At 36.1% G+C, this 24,550-nt stretch overlaps 1 protein-coding gene across 1 annotated transcript in view; it reads right to left on the bottom strand.

Moving 5' to 3' along the window:
- The window catches only part of LOC143664338 (teneurin-2-like), a 392,537-nt gene that overhangs the window by 309,686 nt on the left and 58,301 nt on the right, over nucleotides 1–24,550 (bottom strand). Inside the window, exon 2 of the mRNA XM_077137987.1 lies at nucleotides 161–274. The gene's annotated coding sequence lies outside the window, so the exon portion shown is untranslated. The remainder of the gene's footprint in view (nucleotides 1–160; nucleotides 275–24,550) is intronic.

The raw sequence follows: 24,550 nt of genomic DNA, 5'->3' as shown, positions 1-24,550 counted from the left end.
TTGGAGTACAAATTACTTTTGTCCATTAAAAAAAAAAAGCCTTCCTGCAGAGAGCTTGAAAAGCCCTATTTTGTGCCCTGTTTGAAAGCACTTTGGTCAACAATGCAAACACAACTTGAGGCAGAGCAAAACACAAAATTGTAGCTATGATTCCACTCACCAAAAGGGCAGATCTTCAATGTACAATTCAGCTTGATTTATAGGAGCTCTCCTCAGCAAAGTCAAGTGACAAAGTGAGTCCCAGACGGCTTAGGCAATAAAAAGCTGGATGTAACTGTTAAAAAGAAAAAGAAAATAGATAAGATTCAAATGAACACATAAAACAAAACAAAAAAGAAGTAAAAATGAACATTTATACCATATATCTTCAAAATGTAGAAAGGCTGAAATTAGGAGGTAAATGAGCTAAACTGTATATCTTACCCTTTAAAATATTTTTCAATAGAGGAATCTAAAAAATGGTATAAACCAAATTAATCAGTTCAGTCATTTTGACTATAGCATACCATTACTGTTAAGATGTAAAATCACCACATTTTTGTATTACAGTATATTTACTTGTTTTCCTTCAAATAGGATGCTGTTTTTTTATAATATAAATCCTGAACTATTCAGTAATAGAATAGGAAAATAGTTTAAAGGCATCTTTCTAGGAATATACAGATTTCAGTTTTGCTTTTCATATTTACAAATGATTTATTTCATAAATTTATAGTATGTTAATTTATACAGTTTGAGCATTATTTTGCCCACCTTTAAATTCAAATATTTGCTAGCTGGTACCACTGTTAATAGGATGTAGGAATATTTTGTATCAGGAAAGTTTCAATTTCTCAAAAACACTTTGCCTTGGGCAAATTACCTCTCTAAGCCTCAGTTTTCTCATCTAAAAATGGTGTTACACAAGACGTTTTATAGAAATGTTGTGAGGATTAAATATAAAAATCTAAAAAAAAGCACTTATTACAATGCCTGGCATATAATAATTTCTCAGTAAACATCAGCAGTTATTGTTGTCACTATCACTTCAACGCCACATGTCTGAAATTTTATCAACAGAAGGTTTGGACTCATCTACTAATGATCAACTCTTTTGAAAACGGTGAATTTCCCCAAATAAGGTACATATTAAACCAAACCACATGAGACATTTGTGATTCATTAGGTTCCCTTCTCACTGGGTCAGTATACCCTGAGAAGTGGGGAATCCAAGGGTGCTTTCTTGTATCAGCAAAGGGAGTGGTGCTAATGCTAGGACGAGCTGACAGTGATTGAAAATAAATAGCCCTAATGTTCCAGTTTTGCTCAAGACATTTTGATTTTGACACTAAATGTACACCTTCAATTGTAAAAATATCGAGTCCCTCCTCATCAACAGTTCTCAGACAGGCTGTAGGATCCTCCAGGGAGCTGCAGAGGTGCCAGTTCAGCTGAGCCCATTTTGAGCTCCCCTTCGCAGCCCACAGCCGGATTCCACCTTCCTAGTGACACCCTCCTACCGGCAAACAGTATTTGCAGACAGATGGCTGCATCTTCCCTAACTACTCTGAAATGCCTTTCTGCCCTTCACAAAAACTCGTGGTAATCTAGAATTAAATACATTGGGTGCTGGTGCCTTCATCCTCCAGACAGTGAGAAGGCTCGTCATGATGCATTCAAGAGCATGGATTGTAAATTCCCACAACATTGTCTAAATTGTATCTCTGTCATGAATCGTCACAACATTATGCAAGCCTCCTCACTCCCTCTGAGCCTCAGTCTCCTTATCTGTAAAATGGGGAGCAAAAAGCCTACTGCACAAAACTGTGTAATACCAAAAGAAAATGTTCCTGACGCATGGTAGGCATGCAATGAATATTAAACACCATTTTCAACTTTCCTGGCTAAGCTAACTTCATCAATGATAATTTAGCAATATGAGTATATGGAAACTTAGTAACATGATTGCAAGGGAATGATCGACATAGCATCATCTAATCAAGATCACATGTCTTTGAAAGATAAATTTTCAAGACGAGAAAGAACTGTAAGACCTTGCTTAAACTCTGTCTTCATTTTGATTTACTTTTTCAAGTTTTCCACTTGGCAATCAGAGCCAGGTAGAGCAATATGGTTCTTTGATTTCCTCCTCAGAGACTTTCTTGTCTTATATCACTCAAAATTAGCACTTAATTATATCCTTGTAATGATTAGGTGTCCCTATAATTCTATTTAGTCACTTGTGCATTTCTGATCCTTTAATCTCCATTGAATATTAGTTTTTAATGCTAAGAGCCACAACTGAACAATTCTATTACTAAATAAAATCTTTAAGGATATGTTGAAGATAATTCACCAGTGGGCTGAATCTAAAAATTATTTTTATAATTAGAAACAGTACAAAATCATAAAATTAATTCCTAATGGTAGAGGCATGCATGGCTCGTGTGCCTTCCCCCCGACCAAATCCACAGCTTTGGGTAACCCTTCACCTTCAGCCTGCGCATGAGACTACAATTGAGTCAGATTCTTGTTTCAGCTAGATTAAAAACTTACTCTAAAGATAAATTAAGGAAATGACTATATTAAAACAGCTGTGAATTATAGGCAATAGAGAAATGTTGCTTGTTTTTGATATTTTATATAAAATTAATTATAAATTTAAAAGTGTTTCTAAAACATAAACAGACATGGTCAGTTATTCAGTGTGTTCAATGCTGTGTGATGGTTAAGATGCCAGGCTAAACAGTCAAAATGCCTGGGTTTAACATGTGACAAGAACACTTAATAGCCGTGTGATCCAGAGTTATAATCCTCTTTGCTCCTTGAGTTCCTCCTGGGTAAAACAGAGATAATAGCAATATCTAACTCATATGGCTGTTGCAAAGACTAAATAGATAATTCATGGGAAGCCCTTAACACAATGGTTTGCACGCAGAAAATGTTAGCTTTATTGCATGTTTTTATAAGTGAAAAAAAATACATACAAATCCACTCATTTTGGAAATATCAAGCTCACTCCTTATCTTGCTATATTCATAATAAATATTTGTCAAATCAATAAAAATTATTTTTGAGCAGTATATTTCATTCATCAAAAGATGCATGTTCTAAGACAATAAATTTACCAAATGTCATTATTTACTTGGCTTTCATTTGCCTTTAGAAATGTCAGCTGAAATGTATATGTTGAATATAGCTAAATATTTTATTAAGTGATAAAAATAAATAAACCCCAAATGTATAATTTTTGTGTGAAACATACATTTCTGTTTCATTTTATATATAGCATTTTCTATCACTATGATGCAGTCAATATTTTCAAACTTATTTTTGAATATTCTCTTATAAGATCATCGAATACAAAATTCAAATGGTAGCTTTACATTTTTAAAAAGAAAGAAGAAAAGAAAACTCATTCAAAAGTATACTAGCCAGTGGTACCCACTGCTTATGCTTTGTAGAACATTCTCCTAGACACCTCTCTATATTTTTGTCATGAAATAGACAAAATTGTGGATAAATAGGACAATGCTATCCATTGAGTTTTCTTCCAAAGCCTATTCTATAATAGAAATATCCTTTCTAGATTATTGCTGGCATTTAATCCGGGTCCGCTTTTTACTCAATTGAATTATTTTAACTTTTTATTTAATGTTTCCAGGACATTTGAGAATTTAAATCTTCTATTTTAGTGTATTATAAAATAAGAAATTTAAAACCATTAAGCATTATTGACATTTGGGGAATAATTTAGGGATGCTGCAATTTGCATCTTTTAAATGGACATATTTACTATTAAACATACAAATCAGAAAAATTAAGCAAATACCAGACAACATATTTTACACAAATGCCACAAAAATGGAAGAGATATAGACAAATCTATAAAAAAAAACAAAACAGACATGAGGAATATAAATTGCAAGATGTTATCTTCATTTAAACTACCGGTTCCCTTAATGGAAAATAAGCTTATAGGCTTAAAGGAAATATTAGCAATTTTCCCTTTAGATATAAAGAAGACAATATTACAATGTGGAATATTAGTAAATGCAAATTAATTGACTTCCTTCTAATGAATAAAAATAAAGATTTCATCGATGCGAAAATATGAACATGAGTTTCATTCCACAAAACCAAAGAAAATAAAATGATGATTTCAACTGAACGAATTTCAGAATACTCGAGCCATTCTAAATTCTACCATCAACATGGCTATTTAGGAACTTCAGCCTCATTAAAAAAGGAATATTCTAAATCCAAATCAGAGGTTTCTCTATTCCCTAATAAGGAAACTAAATAATGAGGCAATCGTACCTACAATGAAAGAATTTTATAATACAGATAATTATTATTTGGTCTGGATATACTAAAGCAAGTTGACTACTATCATTCACTCTTTTATTTGAAAATTATTTCTTGAGTGGTGATCAGGTATTAGGCATCACTCCAAGCTCTAATCTGTACGGTTTCATACAGTAGCTACCAACCACATGTGGCTATTAAACACTTGAAATGTGGCTTGTCTAAATGGAGATGTGCTACAATGGTGAAGTACTCACTGATTCTACCCAGGAGGAACTTTAAAAAAAGTTAAATATCTCACATTGGTTACATGTTGATAAAATAGCATGTTTGATAGATTAGATTAAATAAAATATATTCATAAGGTTAATTTCACCTGTTTCCTTTTATACTGAATATGCCTAGTACAATTTTAATATATGTACTTTGCACACTATGGTTATAGATCAATGGATAGAGAAATTTCATATAATACATATGACATATAAAATAATAAATACTATATGTTTCTAGATTATCGCCCTAGGAGATAATACCTATCAATAAGAAAAACAGGCTGCTGGATTCATGAAGCTTGCATGCTTGTGTCCAGGGCACTAACGCTGTGTAAGGACTGTGACAGAGGCAGAGGAAGGAACATTAAAGTATAAGCTGCAAATCAATCCCAGAAATTTGTCCATTAGTCATCTACATAGGAAAGACACATCCAAAGTCACCTAATGATAGCAGTGCTATTAAGTAAGAACAGCCTAAAACACAATCTCTGCTTCATGCAGGGAGATCTCTCTAGCCAAGTCATAGATGTATAATGCATCTCATTTCCTTTATCTGGAAGAGTCGGCTAAGTAGAACCCCAAACCGGTGTTGTGGATGTATTTCTCAACTTTCTTGGAAGCGAGGGAGCATCTCACATTTTGTTTTTAATAGCAAATATGTACAGTGGAACCAGAGAGCAGCCTCATCATAAAAGCTATTTGCAATTCATTTATATCCCCAAGCTAGCTCAGCCTGGGCACAGGAGGCGGAAGCCAGGAGAGGAATCTCAAAACATCCAGAGGCCCCTGCAGGTTTCCTGCGATGTGAAGGCTGACTGTGGTGGTTTCAAATAGATTAGAGAGCTGGAAAATATATGTTGGTGATAAGTGAGCAGGACATAACTTTGGTAGCGGTGGCTAACATCACAAAGAAATGATGGTCGGCCAATAAATAACGATGAGGCATGCTTAAATTAAAAATAGCACATCCCTCTTCTAGAATATGTTTTGTTCCCTCAGAAACCACTTTCGGTCAAAGAAATCTCCTATTCTTGCTGCAGAGAATCCCTCAGTATGTACTGTTTAGGAAAGCATTTCAATTAATTTAATTCATTCTATCTTTCACATACAGATTTCCACAATAATCTCTCAAATTCTGTCATAGTTTTTCCTCAGAATAGGTTCTGTCATAAAGATGCACCAAACCCATCAGAACAATCATATTTTCAATATTCAAAGGCAGGGCCTGTGCACCTCATGGAGGCTTCAATAGAAAAAAGAAGAAAAGATACAGACATTTAAAAGGATACTCTGTGTAATGCCAATTCATTAAGCAATTTTGAAAGGGTCAAATCTTATTTTGCTTAAGGGTTATCTGATACAGAAATTACTAGAGTTTCATAAAATATTCACTCTCTCCCTGCTCATTTTCTGAATGAATAAATATGAGGCCAATTTTATACAGAATCACTTCAACTTGAACTAATAATTGTGTATTGCATGTCTAGAATAATGTTTGTTTCAGAGGTATACATATAAAGGGAATGCAAAGAAAACATTAAATCAGTCACTAATTATAATTAATTCATAGATAGTTGAGGTTCATTTGGTTTTGCTAAAGTACATAAAATACTACTCATAGGGAGGCCCAGAGAGCAAGCAAAAGTGTACTAGAACACATAACGACTATTTATATTTACACTATACCACTTTCCAAGACAAATTGCTATAAGCAGAGACCTGTAGGTCTCACCAGAAACTGCGAATCCCCAGCTGACAATTCGTTTTACTTTGAGTTACGTACACAGGTCCTTTTCAGAAAATGCGAAATCATTAAGAAAAATAAAAACTTGCCTAAAGACATTGCTTGGGATTTGATTTTGCATTGAAACATTCTGGGAACGTATAAGGCTATGTATAAAATGATCATCTCTTAAAATATGGGTAGATGGGAGCTAACCCATGGAATAAAAAATGCTTTTTAAATTACAAGAATGGTCAAATAAATTTGTATGTAAAGCCCTCCCTCCTAAAATGACACCTCAGTCTACTCAGTTAGTTTTACAATATGGCAATTATCATATGTAAGCTGTGCCCATAGGCAAATTATGGAATTGTTGATCCACCCCTTTCAACTATGACCCACGGTATCTCTCAAAGGGTTCGTATTTGCCCCCTGGTACAGAGGCAGCTGGACCTGTTCCCTGAACTCTCAACACCTAGAGAGGGCGGGTCATATGAGCAGGTGAGCAAGCACGCTGCAATTTTATATCAACACACAATCAGCTCTGGTGAGCTCTTGACCCCAAATACAAATAACTGCAGATTGTAGAATAATCATAGCATTCCACCAAAGCTCCAAAAATACACCCCACCCCCCCCCCCATCAAAAAAAAAAAAAAGAGAGAGAATTCCATCTTCAAGGCCTTTGGTTTCCCCATACATGAACACAGGTCTACAATGAATTTTCACAGTAAGGACAGAGTAGAGAATTTTTCATAAAAAATAGTATAACTAATACAGTTGTCTGGTTCATGGAAAAAAAAAACTTTTGAAGCATTTTTAAATTGACTATATCAGCTTTTATTTGAAATGAGCAAATTACAAATAATTATAACTGATTCTTATCTTTGCAGTAACAATAATTCCCAGTGGACTTCTGTTTATCAACACATTATTAGACATCACTATCTGTTGCTTATGGTTGGCTGGAGTAGTGTTTCTTTAAAAAATAATTCATCTTTCTCCCCCCACTCACATTATTCATACTCACACATACACACACACACATTGTCTCTCGTGCATACAGATACACATAAATGGAATTTTCTATTTCAAGGCCATTAGAATTGGAAGAGGCTTACGCTATGCTCAATATTTGAGAATAAGGGAGTGGGGAGAAGCTGGTAGAGAAATGCATAAATAACATGTGTTTGCAATATTTAAAAAAATTAAGATCCAATATACGAAATGCCATATATATAATTATACTTCTGGATTGCCTAAATGTACAATCATTCAACAGTTCAAGCTGTTAGAATATTAAAATAAAAGGTTATATTCTAAAATTTGGAATGCAAACAATGACTAGTTTAATCACATTGCTGTCAGATCTAATGGCATCAAAAAAAATGAGGGATACACATTCAAATCAATTTCAGAGCTCGAATACTCATTACATAAGATGCTGGTAGGAAAAATACTACTCTTCCAAAAGAATAAATGAAAATGACCTAATCTTTCACTGTGTTAGTCTCACCCAAATAAACTGTACCTTGAAAAAGACACATTCTCCATTAAGAGTAAATATATCCCTACTATAAAGAAGATATCAGTATGCTTACTATATGAAAAAATATTCTCAGAAAATCATTATATTAAGTAGCAAAAAAAAAAAAAATGCGTTCATCCCTTTCAGTACCCTCTCCCTAATTAATTAACAGATTGGCACAATCTAAGAACTAAATTTATTTTCAATTAAAATAAGCCCATATGTCATGATAATTTTTTGTTACTGTTTCTGATGTTCAAAGCAAAGGTTTGATTTTAGCATTTAACATAGTAATCAAAACAAATCCCTTAATTTTCAATAACTGTAAGGAAATTTCAAGAGTTGTTCTCGTAGCAAGGTACTACCTCAATGGTTAATCCTATTAAGAACTGAGCCATGCACTGCGACTAAATCCTCTTGTGAATTTGAGGAATCAAAGGCTTACTGCACACTTCGAAGGCAACGACTTTTGTAAAGGGCTCTATTATATGAGGAACAAAAGAATACCACTTGTGTACTTAAATATCATCTGCTTTTCCTTCCAAAATACTCCATTTTTAAGTAAAGATATGTGATTTAAATGTATTTAGAGTTTAGCTTTTGGCACCGCTCTCGTTTCTGAGTGGAAGTGCCATCTGCGGGCCCCATGCCTCACGCATAATGATATGCTTACAAGCTGCTTCCCTTTTCTGCACAATGTACCCTTTTCACTTTAACATACATTTTCCATAAATTTTTGAATAACAAAATTGGGCTTTGGAAGTTTGTGGAGACGGGACAAGGGAAATGCCTGTAGGCTAGAAATCGGTGAGTTTAATAAAGAAATCGGTGCGGTGGAAAATATCCACTCCGCATGCCTTCCCCTCACCCCCAACTTGAGCCGTGAGTCCTCAGAATTGCAGAGGAAACTTTTCTCTCTCGGTATATGAGGTCTGTACATTAACTGGGGCAAGGAGCCCACGTGCCTGCCATCCATTACACCTGCTGGGTGACAAACAGATGAGAGTCACCATGCAGACTCCCAACGTTTGATCTCCTGATACCGCCAGATGTCCCCCATTTACATTCAAACATAACCACTGTCATTAATGCAACTTGCCCGGCTGGCGTTTAATAGGGGGAAAAAGTTGAATTCTAATCTGAAATCCTAACTATCTAAAGCCTTCAGTATGTGAATATGTAAGCTATTACGATGAATTTTAAATTCAAATACTCCACTTAGTGTAAGGGTAAATTAGTAAACAAACAGGGAAAGGGAAGTGAGACAAAGAAAAATTTAGCTTCTTTATTCTTATTTTCCTAATTTATTATCACTCATAAAACTGCTTACTGATAGATTCAACTGGAGAACTTTTTTCTTGTTTTTAATCAGATACCCAGTATCACTCCATGTCTACTGAATTAAGAGTCTCCATGAGTTAGACCCAGGAATTTTTAAAGTCCCTTGTTAATTCTTTTGAAACTAATCCTAGCCCTTGTGTTTGGCAACTCCTGGAAGTATACTCAGGTACGACTCCTGAGAACATAATTTAGCAACTTGGCTTCTTGGGACTCTTCTTTGCTGTTCCTTCTTTTTTCCTGCAAATATTTACAATGTGTCTATTCTGTGCCTGGCACAGCATATTTAGTCTACAACAATATTTGAGATTTGAGGTTTTGTTTCTTGGGAGTTGATGCATGGTTCTAGGAAGACACATAATGTGCTTGATGTTATGAGGGCAGAAGTGATTTTTATGCGAGAACTAAAAGAAAAAAAAAAAAGTCCTGAAGTAGCTTCTCTCCATTGATTGGACATTTCTAGAGGATTTGGGAAAGAAGAAGCCACTAGACCCATGACAAAAGCTCTCAAATTCATTGCCTGGAAGAGATTCTCACTTGTTTGTGGGAAGGAGGATGAATTTGAGCATTAAAGAGGAAGCCAGAAAGATTGAGTTTCTTTCTGCATCCTCCCTGTAAACTGTTTTGTACTTGAATCCATTTAGATTATCCTCTATTCCTTATATCTTCTTCTCCTTTGGGTTGAAAATGCTTTCTCTCCAAAGAGAACGTCACTGACCAGTCTTCCCATACCCTCAGGCACTAACCACACACCCCTTTGTATTTTCTGTATATCAATTATGGCTATGTGAAATTATTTTTAGTTTTTATTCATTCATCTCGTCTGCCTTCCTACATCAGCACAGTGGCCTTGTCTGTCTTCTTCATCCATTCCAGTGAACTAGAACAACTGGCTCAAAGACTGTATTTTAGTTTCCTCATATGATGCAATGAGTGGGCTTAAACAATGGAAATTTATTAGGTTATGGTTTAGAGGCTAGGAGAAGTCCAAAATCAAGTCATCATTAAGACGATGCTTTCTTCCAACAGACTGGCACACTGGGACTGGTCTTGGTTCTTGGCTTTTCTGCCACATGGCAATGTATATGGTAGCCTCTCCTAGCTTCTCCTTTCTCTTCCAGGTTCTGTGGACTTCCAGCTTCTGGCTCCCTGCAGCTCTGTCTGGGGCCTTCTCTAAAAGGCCTTCAAAAATAGTATGAAGATCCATCTTGATTCAGTTGGGCCACACCTTAACTAAGTAACCTCAATAAAGGCCCTATTTTCTGTGGTTACACCCCCGCTGGAATGGATTCAGATTAGAACATGTTTTTCTAGGGTACACAGCTTCAACCCACCACAGTGGGTATCCAACACATATCTAATGAGTGAATATATGAACCCAAACATAGTTATCCTTTTCATTCCTTGATTCCTTCTTGTACCAGACATGATTTTTTTTTCAGTGTTTCTTTGTGGATTTATGGCTTTAGTCAATTTTTCATTTGAAAAACAACCTGATTTTCTTTTGTGATTCGTGTGGTCTGTTGTCTAGCTTCTATCCACTGGGATTGTTTCCACTTGAACTCACTTCAATAGCAATCCATTTTTTGTACCCAAATCCAACACATCTTAAACCCACCTCTCACTAGAACTTACACACCACCATTTTACTCCTCCTAAGTAACAGAAATCCAAACCTGACTCAAATCTGACATTCTATTCCAAAAGAACAATAATAACAACACCAAAAATCTCTACAAGTAAACATACACTTGAGGAATTTTTGTTTTGAGATCATGCAATAGAGAGGGAAAACCCAGACTTTCAACTCCTAGAATAAGAAGAATTAAAAATTGAAATCATTGCTTGAAGGCTTTTGGTAATAATGGCAAAAGATTAAATCAGGCTTAAAATTACTAAGTACAACCAAGCCACTTTTATTTTAGTTTTTTTTTTTTCCCTCCAGCTGCTTAGCACATCCCTGCAATTTCATAGTACCTACTAATGGAAAGCAAGCTCAGATTCTATTGACAGTTTCATGACAAGTCATACTTCGCCTTCCATTGTCCAGTCTTCTTAGCTGTTCATTATCTTGACTGCTGTGCCTACGAGATAATGATACACTCTGCTTCTACCCCTGACTATAACACATTTTTGCTCCAGGGTTCTTTTTAATTGAAACACACTGTGTTTCTGTTTTTGGTGCAAAAGTAAACACACTTAATATGAGAATTCAGCCTGTATTTGCTTCACCAATAGGAAATATGTAAAAGAAAAAAAAAGTTACCTGCCTCTAGAAGAGGGATTGAATGATCATTTTGAGGAATTAAATTTTATTTTCCTTTTCTTTCCCTTTAGTTAATATTTGTCACTTCTGTGGATGGGATAATCTGCTGTATCTCTGAGAAAAGTGCTATGGCCCTCCTTACTCTTTCTCTGAGTGCTCCAAACCCATTCAGACAGTACAGAGTAATATTTCACCAATCCTTAATTATAAAATTAGCCAAAAATGCTATCATTTTGAATAGCAGGTCTGTGGTGGATTGGAGCTAGGTGCCCAGAAAAACATGTTCTTAAGCTTAATCCATTTCTGTGTGTAAATAGGACCTTTTGATGTTTTCTGTAGTTAGTAAAGGCATGAGCCTGCTGTCTCAGATGGGTCTTAATCCTATTACTGAAGGCCTTATAGGGAAGGCCACAGAGAGAGCCACAGGAAACAGTCAGAAGCTGAGAGTCAATGGAACCCAGAAAAGAAGGGAGAGGCCAGGAGAGGCCGCCATGTGCATCGCCACGTGACAGAAAAGCCAAGGAAGGAAGATTATCACCAGCCAGCCCCAGAATGCCAGTCTTCTGGGAGAAAGCCTCATCTCAATGATGCCTTGATTTTGGACTTCTTCGAGCCTCAAAACCATTAGCCAATAAATTCCCATTGTTTAAGGCAATCCATCGCATGCCATTTGATTTGTCAACGAGGAAACTTAAATATGGTCTAATAAATTTTACCTTTGAAATTCTCTATGTCTAATGTACACAATCCCATTAAATAACCACAAATTGACGAGAACAGAAAAGCCCAACTTGGGGTTTGGTAGCAGCTGAGCATGGCTAAAATGCCCCTCGTGCTTACCAGATATTCCGAATTTGAACTCCAAATGAAAACCACTGAATTCTTTTCACCAATACACTAAATAATATGTGTGTGTGTGTGTGTATGTATGTGTGTATAAGGAGCATTAGGTTTACTTTCTCATTGGTTGGTAAAAGGAGACAATGTGCTAACATACAGGGACATATCGTTGCCACACATCGTGACGTTCCTGATTGTATCCCATTCAATTGTCACAATCATACCCATCATGTCAGAACTCATAACCTCCACATTTCACAAATGAGAAATGACTAGGCACAGAATGATTAAACCTGTTCAAGGACATACTATAGAACTAGACCTTGAACCTAGATCTCTGTAATACTCAAACTCAGGCTCTTCACCACCACTTCATTATGATGCCTTTTCTGTTATAGCCCTATTCTTTGGAGTTGGAAATATAATAGCAGCTGAGTGATGTCATCTAATGATGGTCACATATTCTTACATCAAAAAAAAAAATAAGTAGGGTTTTACATTCTGAAAATATAACATGGACACACAAATTATTCAAACACATTCCTACTCACCTAAGATATTAACATTTAATAGCATATCTTTTATTAGAAATTCTCGCAGTAGCTGTGTCTCTTCCTATCATTGTGGAAACTGATTTGACAATACCTTGGGTTTGGGGGTGTGTGGCAATGGAAGGAAGAGAAATTCCTGTCTCTAATGGGAAGATAGGAATTAACTCGGATTCATACAGTGGGGGCATGTGGGGACTCACTGTGAATCACCTTTAGAGATAAGTGAGACAATGGCTCTGAAACATTAAAAGGCAGAAGAATTAAGTGAGGAAAAGTTTTAAATGCACAGCATCAGGTCTTTTCTCAAAGATTCTGATTCAGTAAGTTTGGCATGAGGTCGAGGAATCTGACCACTTAGCAAGCCCTGAGAGGTGATTCTACTATACTTAACACCTGTTCTACCCAATAACATAGCTATTGACTGTTTAAATGTGAAGTGGGGTGTACTGTAAGTAAAAACTACCCATTGGATTTCAAAGTTCCCATATGAAAAAGAGTGAAAAGAATCTCATTAATAATTTTCATATTGATTACATGCTAAAATGATACTGTTTTAGGTATATTAGTTTAACGAAATATTATTAAAATTATTATTAAGTTTCTTTTTATTTTTGAAAGTAGCTAGTAAAATTTTAAATTACATCTGCAGCTCATATTTATATTTCTACTGGATGTTACATTTCTACTGGATCTTATTTTTCTATTAGACAGAGCTGGTTGACACACTCATTGCAAGGTATAAAGTAGTACATGAATTGTTATGTTAAAACCAGGACCAATTTGTGTATAATATAAAATTTAATATGCAAGATCTCTATGAATACCCCTACAATATGTAATAAATGCTTATATATTAACTAAATTGCCACATGAATAAATTTCTGTAGCTTACTTTTTATTAATCATACAAAAAACACTTGAATCTTCAACTAAAAATGTCCAACCAGCACACGTGCTAGCCTTCAATTCTGAGTTCTCCTGGGGCATGATTTCTGAGTGTGGCAGTTTGGGCAGATATCATGGTGTTTCCCCTGGATATTTAAAATATCTTGAGGTGCCAAGTTACCTTGGCTCAAATTTGAGAAACTGTGAGATTATACAGTTTTAAAGGGTCTATGAAATATAAAGCAAAATCATGTACTTTTTAAGGGAAAGTACACCTTTAATGCCAATATATGTTTAGCTTTTTCTTTCTTTTAACACATTTTCGTCATCAGAATTTGGAGAAAGTTATCATGTATTGTACCCTTGGCCAACTACACCAATGGTGACATCTCAATCAGTTCGCCAATCAACAAATATTTATCAAATGCACGCTGTATGTCCCATCTCTGCTCTCAAATAGCTTACACCCTTTGATTTATCTACAGACATATAGACATTTCATGGTTCCCTCATTTTTTTATGTGCAGTTATGTACAGGACTAAACTAGGAAGATCAAATGAGCACCATCATCTAAATTCTTCTGTTTCTTATCCATATTTATTTTCTCCTTAAAATAAATAAATTTATTTTCTTATTGGTCCATGATTAAAATTCTTGTGAAATTCTGAAAAAAGCAAACAAAATTTTGCTGTAATTTTAGTAATACAGACAGGGGTAGGGAATCAAACAATGACAGAATTCAACAGAAATTTAAAAACAACCATCAAAATGTACTACTGAGAATACCTATGACTGGTCATGCTACCCAACACAATGATACAATGGTTAAAAGTGTAAGATAAATACTCTATTTTCTAAAGGGGATGGAAAAAATGATACTTTCAGAAAATGAGAGTTCTTAAGGTTAGAAGAGTTCACAGATAGACAAGGCTAGACCCTATGCTGCTGAAATTTGGGGATTTAATCAGTTTAAATTAGGACACTAAAGAAAATTTATAGAGGCAAGGTTACATGATCACTTAATCAATCACTTCCATTAAGAATGTCTGCTCCAAAAGTGAATTCATTCATTACACAAATACTGATTAAGTGTTTACTTGTACGGATGACATCTTACAAATGCTTCAGGAGGAAGTGAGAAGTAGGGCCTTCTGATAAGAAACTTGGAAGTTAATGGGGAGATAACAAGTATACAAGAAAAAAATCTTTCATAAGGTTTAATGTAACAAGTGTCATAAAAGAAAAATAGAGAACGTAGTAGAGGAAACCAATACTGGAGAACACACTTTAGTCTGGGAAAGATGTAGCACGTGCCCCAAGCCTTCAAAGAAGAAAAATTTTCACTAAGAGGAGGGAGCATCTACCAGAGGGAACAACATGAAGTAAAGGCAGTGAAGTGAGGGGCCTATTCTGGGGACCAGAGTTTGGCTGAGATGTGCAGTATGCAAATGCAAGTACGGAGAAACCAGACTAGAGAATTAAAAATGCCAGTTTGGATTGGCTTTAGTCAACGCGGGGAAAGGAGGCTTTGAACAATGAGCTCTAAAAAGGCCTAATCAACGGGACTTGTGATTGGATATAGGAAGGCAGATGAGGGGATTTAAAAAAATCACTTCCGAAGATGCCTAGGAGAATGAAATAATGTTGCCTTAGGAGAAAACGTCAGAAAACTCTCTTCCCTTGGCTTACAAAGTAGTTTTATACATGTAGTCTATGTCAGAGCATTATCAACATAGCTGCAATTCTAAGAGGAATGAATATTTCAAAGCCTAGTAATCCAGTAACCTAGTATATTAAATCACCTTAAATGAATTACTGGAGTTTATTCTCTGTAACAGAAATGAAATACAATTTAAGCAATTCATTGCTTTCCATAGTGTCTTTTAAAAGGAGCATATTTGGTGCATCATATACTACAATGCTCTTTCAAAGGACCTTTTTAGAAATAAAGCCCCACCAATCATCTCTGTATGTGGAACAATGTTGGATTTCAGCTCTGCTTCAAGCATAATTAAGTACCCATAACACCATAAAACTTTTATTAAATTACGATGTTGGGAATGAAATGTAAATTTGTCTTCCAATATGATGTTGGCATTTCAACACTTTTTTTTTTTTTGCAGCCTGAATATCATTAATTGTAAAAGTTCAAGGAAATAAGTAAAGCTGAATGAAATGTTAGGTAGAATTCAAGGTGTCACCTAATCCTAAATATCAGTGCAATCACATTATTGAAGTATTTTCTAACCCTCCTTTTCTACCTATTTTCTAAAGATCTCTCACTGAAATAGTTCATGATGATAAAATAAACAGTAAGATTGGGTTAAAAGGCAAAACACCATCTTTAAATGAGCTTTATCTTTTGTCCCAATATATGGAGGACATAAATAGCTTTACCTGTCAATTGTTTATGCTACAAAATGCAAAATGTATAAATATTACAAGTAATAAAGATCCGCTCAAATTCAAAGGCACAGAGAAAATGCTACAAAAAAGATTAGAGATTTCTCAACACATAAAGGGAGTAGAAGAATTTTTTAAACTTTAATTGAATTGAAAAAATAAAAATAAATGTCTAGTATCATTTGGTCTGTAATAGGGAAGAAACGTAAGCAAAGATTAGAGGATTTAGCAAGTTAACTACTTTGAAATTAATAAAAAGACAAACTCTGATTTGTTTTGAGGACATCCTACTTGGATAGGGAAATCTTTCCCTTTTAGGAAAGGAGAACCTGATTTCATTCCAGATTATGCATCTTATACCAATATAAAAAGCTGTCAATGCAAATATTTTCAGGGACAGTGTCAATCTAGAATATGTCACAAGCAAGCAGAAGTTTCTCTCACCTTCCCAAGTCCCCTGGAGACCTAACCCAAAGACAATATGAATAGAGTTTTCTATTTGGTTTTACGTCAGGATCTCCCGAGAGGCAAAGGGCTGAAAACACCAATGCCACAAAATCCAAAGCATGATTTAAACTGATATCCTAATTTAAAAAAATGGTTTTAAAGTGCACTCCAATCCTCTCCATCCCACCCCCTGCAAATCCACCATTCCCTCCAAATGATAAAATCACAGCCTCAAGGAAAATCACACCTTAAAAAAATTGTTTGTGTTGCCTGTTCTCTTACAGAACTTGAGTTTTCCTGGAAAGTTAACATTCCTTGTCAGAGAGGAAATAAAAATAAATGTGGCACAGGCGAAGATGACATTTGAATCAAAACAAAAGTTTGCCTTTTGCTTTTTTCTCCTCCTGATCATACAAACTGATGTGCTAAGAAAAGCAGTCCCAATTTAGCTTTCCATAGGCCCTTTGCAGTGGTTCACATACATATCCTCATGTGGGGAGGTTCACTTAAAAACTCTTGTCAAATGGGAACAAATACGCCCAAAACTATGTATTGGTTAGAAAAGATGGTTCTACAGCGAGGCCACAGGGGAAAAATTGCCAGTGGCTTATTTATTGAATGATTCAGTGTTTTAGACAAGCGAAGATTGAAGTATGTCTTGTGAGCTGAAATCACCTTCAGGCTTACAAACTTCCACCTACAGAACTTACAGATATTAGTGTAGGATGTGTTAAGCAATTGTCAGCATCATTGCTACACCTTGCCCAATTAGTAGTTTCCAGACTATTTATCCCAGTGCCATCAGTCTACCCATCTTGCTCTTCTATTGAAACTGGACAAACACATAATATTCACAATGAGTAGTGAAACTAAACACTCCAGAATGAAAAATGATGCAGGCAGAATATGGAAGAAGTCACTGAGTTCTAAAGCACTGAATTATGACCAGCATCACTTCTCCACTGGACTCCTGCAATGTCTTCAATAATCTATCTACCTGATGGCATTTTTAGCTCATCCTAATCCATTGCTCTCAAGGCAAATTATCATTCTCCAACTAAACCCTCCAATGATTCTTCTTTGACCACCAGATGAAGTCTGACTTCTCTACCATAAGGTTCCTGTCTTCTGGAAACTTCTGTCCACAAGCTCAACCCCTCTAATTCTAAGCCCCAGTTAGGGTGGCTTCGACTCTCCCCTATTCTCCTTTGCTTCTGGGCATTTGCACATGTTGTTCCCTCTGCTTGGATCACTCTCTGACATGACAAATCCTTCCTTTTCCCTCACAACTAGATCATTTTAATTTATTTCCATTATCTCTTGTGCTCACTAGCATTTCGACACAATAGATTGAAGTAAGTTGTTCAGTTTCTCAACCTAAAAGGACAAGTAGTCCCCAAGAGCTAGCTAGAATAGTATCTGGCACAAAGAAAACACCAGGGGAAAAAAAAAAAAAAACACTTATCTTGAATGGACAAATGAAAAAATTAGAGGGAATTATTATAGTTACCTATGGGCTAATCATTAAATGTTAACAGCTATCTTTTTGGTTTATCTTACAAAAGCATGTTACAGAAAATGTTTCCCAACTACTATTTCCTTTATATCACGCGCTTATATAAAGATTTTCACTTAACAACTTGTTAAAAGAAAATAAGTGTGCATTTCTTTCAAAAGGTGACTTTGTTTAACATACAGGAAAACCAAAAAGCCAGGAGGATGGCTTTACTGATCCGTGGGTAGCATGCTATGTTAAAAAAAATGATAATCATAATCATTAAAAGTAGGTTACCTATAACTCCATGTATGTAGAAATGTAGTTATGAAAACCCCTAAATGCTCCACAAATAACTTCAGTAATCCTAATAGTATACATGCATGCGATGTGTGTCATTTCAATAAAGGTGGCCAGAGGGCATGGATTTGCCATGTTTCTATGAGTCTGAGTGTGTGCACGACACATGTGTGAGCATTACTTGTGGATAAGCACTACTTATTCTACAAATAAATTACTATGTAACTTACATTGTTAGGGTCATGCGATAGCCCTATAGCTTAGAAGACTGAAATAACCATGCATTTATCTTGTCACTACAGGTACTTACAGTGCAATTACAAGGTCAATAGTTACTATGTAATTATGTAGCTTCAACATTGTGGTTCTTTAAAAAAAAAAAAAAAAGTACACTGTTCTCCCAGTACCTGTTGGGAACCTCTCTCTCTGCTCCACCATCCCCCACTGGCAAAGTGCAAGTATCTGCAATGGCATTTTTAAGAAATTGAAGCATCTTTACTAAATAATAACTATCTTTGAATTGTGACATTAAGACCTCAGATAATCCTGCTGTCCAAAGCCCCCATTTTGTCAGATTTTCTTTCTTACCTAATTTAGAAAGTTACAAGATTAAAATAAGACAAAAAATTTTATTTAGCAGCAATAAAATTATTGTAATTGTCACTCATGTTATAGAGTAATGAGGTGGGACACATTTTTAAAGGATGGATGACGGATTTCCTGATTTATTCAACATAACCAGAAGAAACTGGTATGAAATCGTAATTGAGAATATGATATTCCTAAAATTGCATTCTTCTGAAGTTCAGATCCTAAGTTTATTCCTGTGTGTCTGCTTAAATATTGGCATCGCATTATATTCAATTTAGTAGTTGGTTGTGTGTATGTGTGGTGTGACTAAAACTCTTGCATTTTTCTCTCCCAATGTCTGGTGACTCTGAAATCATGAGATTCACTAAAGCCTTATAAAACCCTTCAAATTCTTCCCCCTCCCTTTATTCAGAGAAACAGAAGGACACTGCGTTTGTAGTCAATATTTGAACAACTCATTCCAAATTTATTATAGGTTACTATCATACAGAGAATAATAAAGATTTTTTTAATTACTTTAGCTCATAAGAATGGGCTGATAGATATTCCATCAATGTTATGATTCCCTTGGATGGAGAAATGCTAAATGCTAACCCAAACAGATTTTAAAACCATAATTACTCAGTAAACAAGGGAATCATAGCCAAATAATTATTCATGAGTACAGATTAAATTCATCTAATTTTTAAAAATTTCTTATTGAATTCTTCTGTCTGTGGCAAAGCCACTGAGCATAGCAATGTTAGGATGGTATTGCGCCTGCAATATGTTTTACACAAAAAGAGCAAGCTGTATACAGGTTTCTGCGATAGGGTCTTCCTTCTCTCTCCAATGATGACACACAGATAAGTTACGCAACACAAGTGGGCAAACACTAGCATCATTCCTAATGGGGTATAAGTAGTCATCCGAAAAGCCAAAACCAAGCAATCACGTGAGAAAGGACGCTACAGGTTAGTTCTCACAAATTAGTTAAAGATAAACTCCCATGATATCACCACAAAGGAAATGATACGCTACATAAACAAATGGGAAAATATCCTCTTCGAAACAGAGTCTCAGATAGGAGATTGTGGAAGTATCAAGAGAAAACATAAACCAGCCTCTGTCTTCATCATTTAATAAAACCAAGATGCTCACCTAAACAGGGCAGGATTGAGCTTCTGACACGCCCTCAGAATTGAATTACATAGGAAGGGTTTCTACTTTTCATTACTTCCAAAACTAATTTGGCTCTCACTTTGTAATTATCCTATTATACATCAAGAAAGCAAAATAAACCATCTCTAGGACCTGAGCGTTAAAAAAAGCAAGGTACAGATTAGGGAGTATAGTATGATGCTTTATGTTCAGAAAATGATCTGATTACACATATATCGAGTATACGGGGGTAGGTGAGCTGGGAGAGGACATAGATGGAGGACGAAGGTCAAAGAAGACTTTAGTGTATCTGTAGCATTTCAATAATATTTACAAGAAGACTATATTTAGATATTATGTATAATATAAAAATTAACAAAATCCAAAACAGAACAAATCAAATTGTAATAAAGGATACTTAAAAAAATACAAAGTGTTTCTGCATGAGTCGAGGGCAGAGTTTTCCACTTCGGTGGTGAGAGATCTACAGAGGCTGATTGTTGGAAATGGAAGGGCAGAGAGAAGGGGCCTTCCTCAGCCAGTTTAATACAGAGATGCATGGAGAAAACTATAAACAGGGATGCTCATGCTGACCTTGTGGTTTGCTGGAAGTGAGAAAAATGTATATGATTAGTAGCGTACTGACCCATAGGATCCCACCAATAAATGATTCACACTGTATTTATCCCACACTGTAAGTAAGCATGCATTTCAACCCCCATTCCCGTCCGATTTTTTGATGGTAATTTTCAGTAAGTAGGAAGCACTGTACCTTTAAGTTTTAAATATAAAAAATGACACTGATTAACCTTTAAAATGGTGCCATTTAATCAAAGCAAGTAGATCTTTAATGGGTTTTAAATGGACTAATAAATCACAAGGGTTTTTTTTTTCCTTCTTTTTTTTTCCAACGCAGAAATAAACGAAATATTTGGAAAATAAAAGTCCCATTATACCTGTTGGAGTGTTTGTGGGAATGGGGCCGCGGCTGGGGAGCAGGGTCTGTACATTGTTACTCTCCACAGGGCCACGATTTGGAAGGGCATCACTTTGCCTTTATCCTGGTGAGCTCTTAATTTGTTTACGTGGCTGCCCTGGGAGCCGGTGAGTCAGAATGTAAGTGGCAATACTGGCATGGTTTAAGGAACTTTGACAAATTTTGAGACTGGGACTAAGAACTGTAGGAGAGCATCATATTCAAGGTAATTGATCTTTCACTCCAGGAGAAGCTGGTCAGAGAAAATAAGTATGTTTTACTCTCTCCATTCATCCCCCTGCTGTCACTGATTCTCCTCTGGCACGAATAAAGAATCAAGCAACCAACAATCTTGGGAAGTGCAGGCTGCTCGGCCTATGTCCAGAGCTCAGTGTTTGGACAAACAACCCATTGGGTTGCCTCCTATGCAGCATTCTGTACTCTCTGTTCCCTAAGGATGGTAGGTCTGTATTATCCAGTGTAATATCTCCTCTGTCTGGCTTAGAGTTGCATAATGCAGTTAAGAGTTGAATGAATGAACTGCATCAGAAGTGACATTTTAAGAATGGTAGGCTAGCTGTGCTTTCCCTTTAAACTATGTGAAGACTTAGGCTTAGCAGAACAAGTTGACATTCATAATAAGTCAGCATTCAAATCTAAGTGGCCACTGTAGGTTAGCTGAGGAAGGTTCAGGGATAGCAGTACAAGTTGGAAGAGAGAGAAAAGGGCATGGAAAGAAGCTGCACCTGCAGAAGAAAATAAAAATTCAGACCAGATGTGGAAAAGACGTCTTCAGCCAGCCCGTCATGATAACACCCGTTTTCTGAGCACTTACAATGTGCTGGGTGCTATACTGAGAGTTTTACAGGCATTATCTCATTTAATCCTGACAACTCAGTAAAGTTTAGGCTATTAATATGACAGTTTTACAGATGAGGAAACTGAAGAACAGAGACATGATAAAACTTTTCCAGGCTCACATGACTAATAAGTCAGGACTCAGATTCAATTTGGGGGGCTTTCCCATCTCACTACTTCCAGACCAAACAAGTCTATAGCCGTTTGATCCTTCTTTGCAGTGAGAGCATGTACTTTCCCTCTCCTTGGCAAAGGCAGCTTTCCAACTGTGCTGTTGATCACATATAATCTAGGAACTTACTTCTTTAATAATCAACCCCTAACCTCTAGGTCCAATCCCTCCCATTTTAGTAACTTCTCTTCCATCAACCTCTAAAACTGCTCAGAACTACCCTCCTCCAAAAGCCAAACCCATACATACCTTGAATCCTGCATTTTCTCTAGGTGTCATCTTTTTATGCTCAAAGAGTTGTCTACACTTAGCTTTGTTCACTTACTCTCTGTCTTCTAGAAGAAGTCCGCTGCCCTGCCCTGCCAGCAAATTGTTTTTCTTGAGTCACCCAATTCCTCCTAACGGACAAATCAAACACAAACTTTCAGGACTCTTCTTACCAGGGCCTGAGGCTCGAGGCTTTCACAACTACTTGTTGAGACTTTATGCTCTTGTCTCCTGAAACATCAGCGTGCTTGTCCTCCATTCCTTGGCAGACTTCCTCACTGAAGGCTCATGGCACACAGCTTTTCACCTGGGCCAAGATTCTTTTCTGCTAATTCTCTGTGCACTCTCTGGATGCTCACAATCTCTCATGATTTTAAATGGTATTGTAGATACTAATGATTCCTTAATCTGTATTAGTAACCCATATTTCTCACCTGAACACTGGAGTTATATATGCCACTGGGCATTAGACATCATGACCAAATTCATTCATGTTGTAACCTCATTCTCAACATATTAAAGATTGTCCTCACTGTGTTCATACCTCTCCACAAGCCCGCACTTACTTTTCCAGTGTATTCCATTTCTATAAGCCAAAATACCAGAAGTCATCTGCATAAGGCCTGTCACTGCTCCCCACAGCCAATTTCCTTAGCCAGCCTATGTAAGATCTGGCCCTTGCCTCCCTCTCCAGCTCCATCTCTCACCACTTACTCCTTCCCCAAGTCTCCTGCATAACAGAGTGCTCTGAGCATGCTGTAATGTTTCACATCGCCTGACATTTGTAGGCCCAGGTTTTTGTTTCTGTTTGTTTGGTTTTTCCTGCTAGGGATTCCCTTGTCTGCCAGGAAAACACCTATTCACCCTTAAACACCCACACAGACAAGAACTGCCTTTTCCTTGAAACTGTTCTTGGTCAGATGTAAGCATTCCCTTCCTTGACTAATTAGCAGTTAGTGTTGGATAAATCTGCAAATTGTACACAGTTTTAACATTTATACTTTATATGATCCTGCATTTTTTATCCATGTCTGTCTACTTCAGTAGACTTGGAAGTTCAATTTGAAATCAAAGTTTATCTCTTTTAATCATTTTATTATTTCCAGTACCCAGCACAGGGTTAGCATGCAATAGTGCTTAATAAATGATTGTTGAACCAAAATCTACATTTGATGGCTAAAGACCTTTACTTTTAAGTTCAAGCTAACATAAAGGCAACCTCAATGGTTATGAAAATAATCAGTAGGATCATTATCGTGAATTATTATTAATTCACAGCAGAAGTGCAATTTTTTTGGAGACCAATAAATTGGAAGTCAGGCATTTAAACTTCCAGAGCTTGTGGGGTTAATGGCCAGTGGAATTCCCTGGGGAAAAATCATTTAAATTTGCTTTTTCTAATCATCCCATCTGCAAAGTGAGTTGAACAAAATAATCTCTAAAATATCTGTTTTAGATCTATGAGGTCAGAAATGGCCACATACGATAGAGATTTAAAGACAAGGACAAATTTAACTAATCAGACTTAACAAATAAACCCCAGTGTGGTTTAAATAGCAATAGATATGTGTTAAGTAAGAAGGTATAACACATTACGTCTAACCACCCTTCCCAGATTACTTATTTAACCAAATCTGTTCATGCTTAGCTCTAAAAAAAATCTCCACAAACCTGTCTAGAAAAACAGTCACCGGACTAGGAAATACATGCCTTTATAGACACATCAAAGCCACCTCTCCATCCTTCCCCACACATTTTAAAATCAAGTATACAATCATATTATCATTTGTGACTCCAAGTTTCCCCCCCAAAAATATCAAATTTGTCTTTGATTCCACAGATCCTGAATATTTATATGGCTTTCAAGTCAGTGTAGCTTAGTGAGGAAAGAACATAGCTCAGCTACATCTATTAAATATTAAGTATTTTGCTGCAAAAGCAGACACAGGCATGCACCAGTGTGATCACAAGCTCCGGAGCTCCAAACGTGACGCTTCTCCCTCCCTGTTTGATTGCAAATGAAGAAAAAAATTGTACTGAAAGGAAACTTGCTTAAATAAAGCGGTGAGCAATAATGTGGTGTTAAAATGAAATGCGTTTGAAGTCGCATATTACATCCAAAGGAACACCACCTTAATTCATAGTGATTAATGTTAATGTCAAAAATATTAAAGAAAGTAATAATGATTTGTATCTTCATGTAATGGG

This window comes from Tamandua tetradactyla, chromosome 20 (assembly GCF_023851605.1).
Source record: "Tamandua tetradactyla isolate mTamTet1 chromosome 20, mTamTet1.pri, whole genome shotgun sequence".
In the NCBI taxonomy this organism is placed as follows: domain Eukaryota; kingdom Metazoa; phylum Chordata; class Mammalia; order Pilosa; family Myrmecophagidae; genus Tamandua; species Tamandua tetradactyla.
Note: the sequence above shows the minus strand (reverse complement) of the source record. Positions and strands in the feature narration are given on the sequence as shown.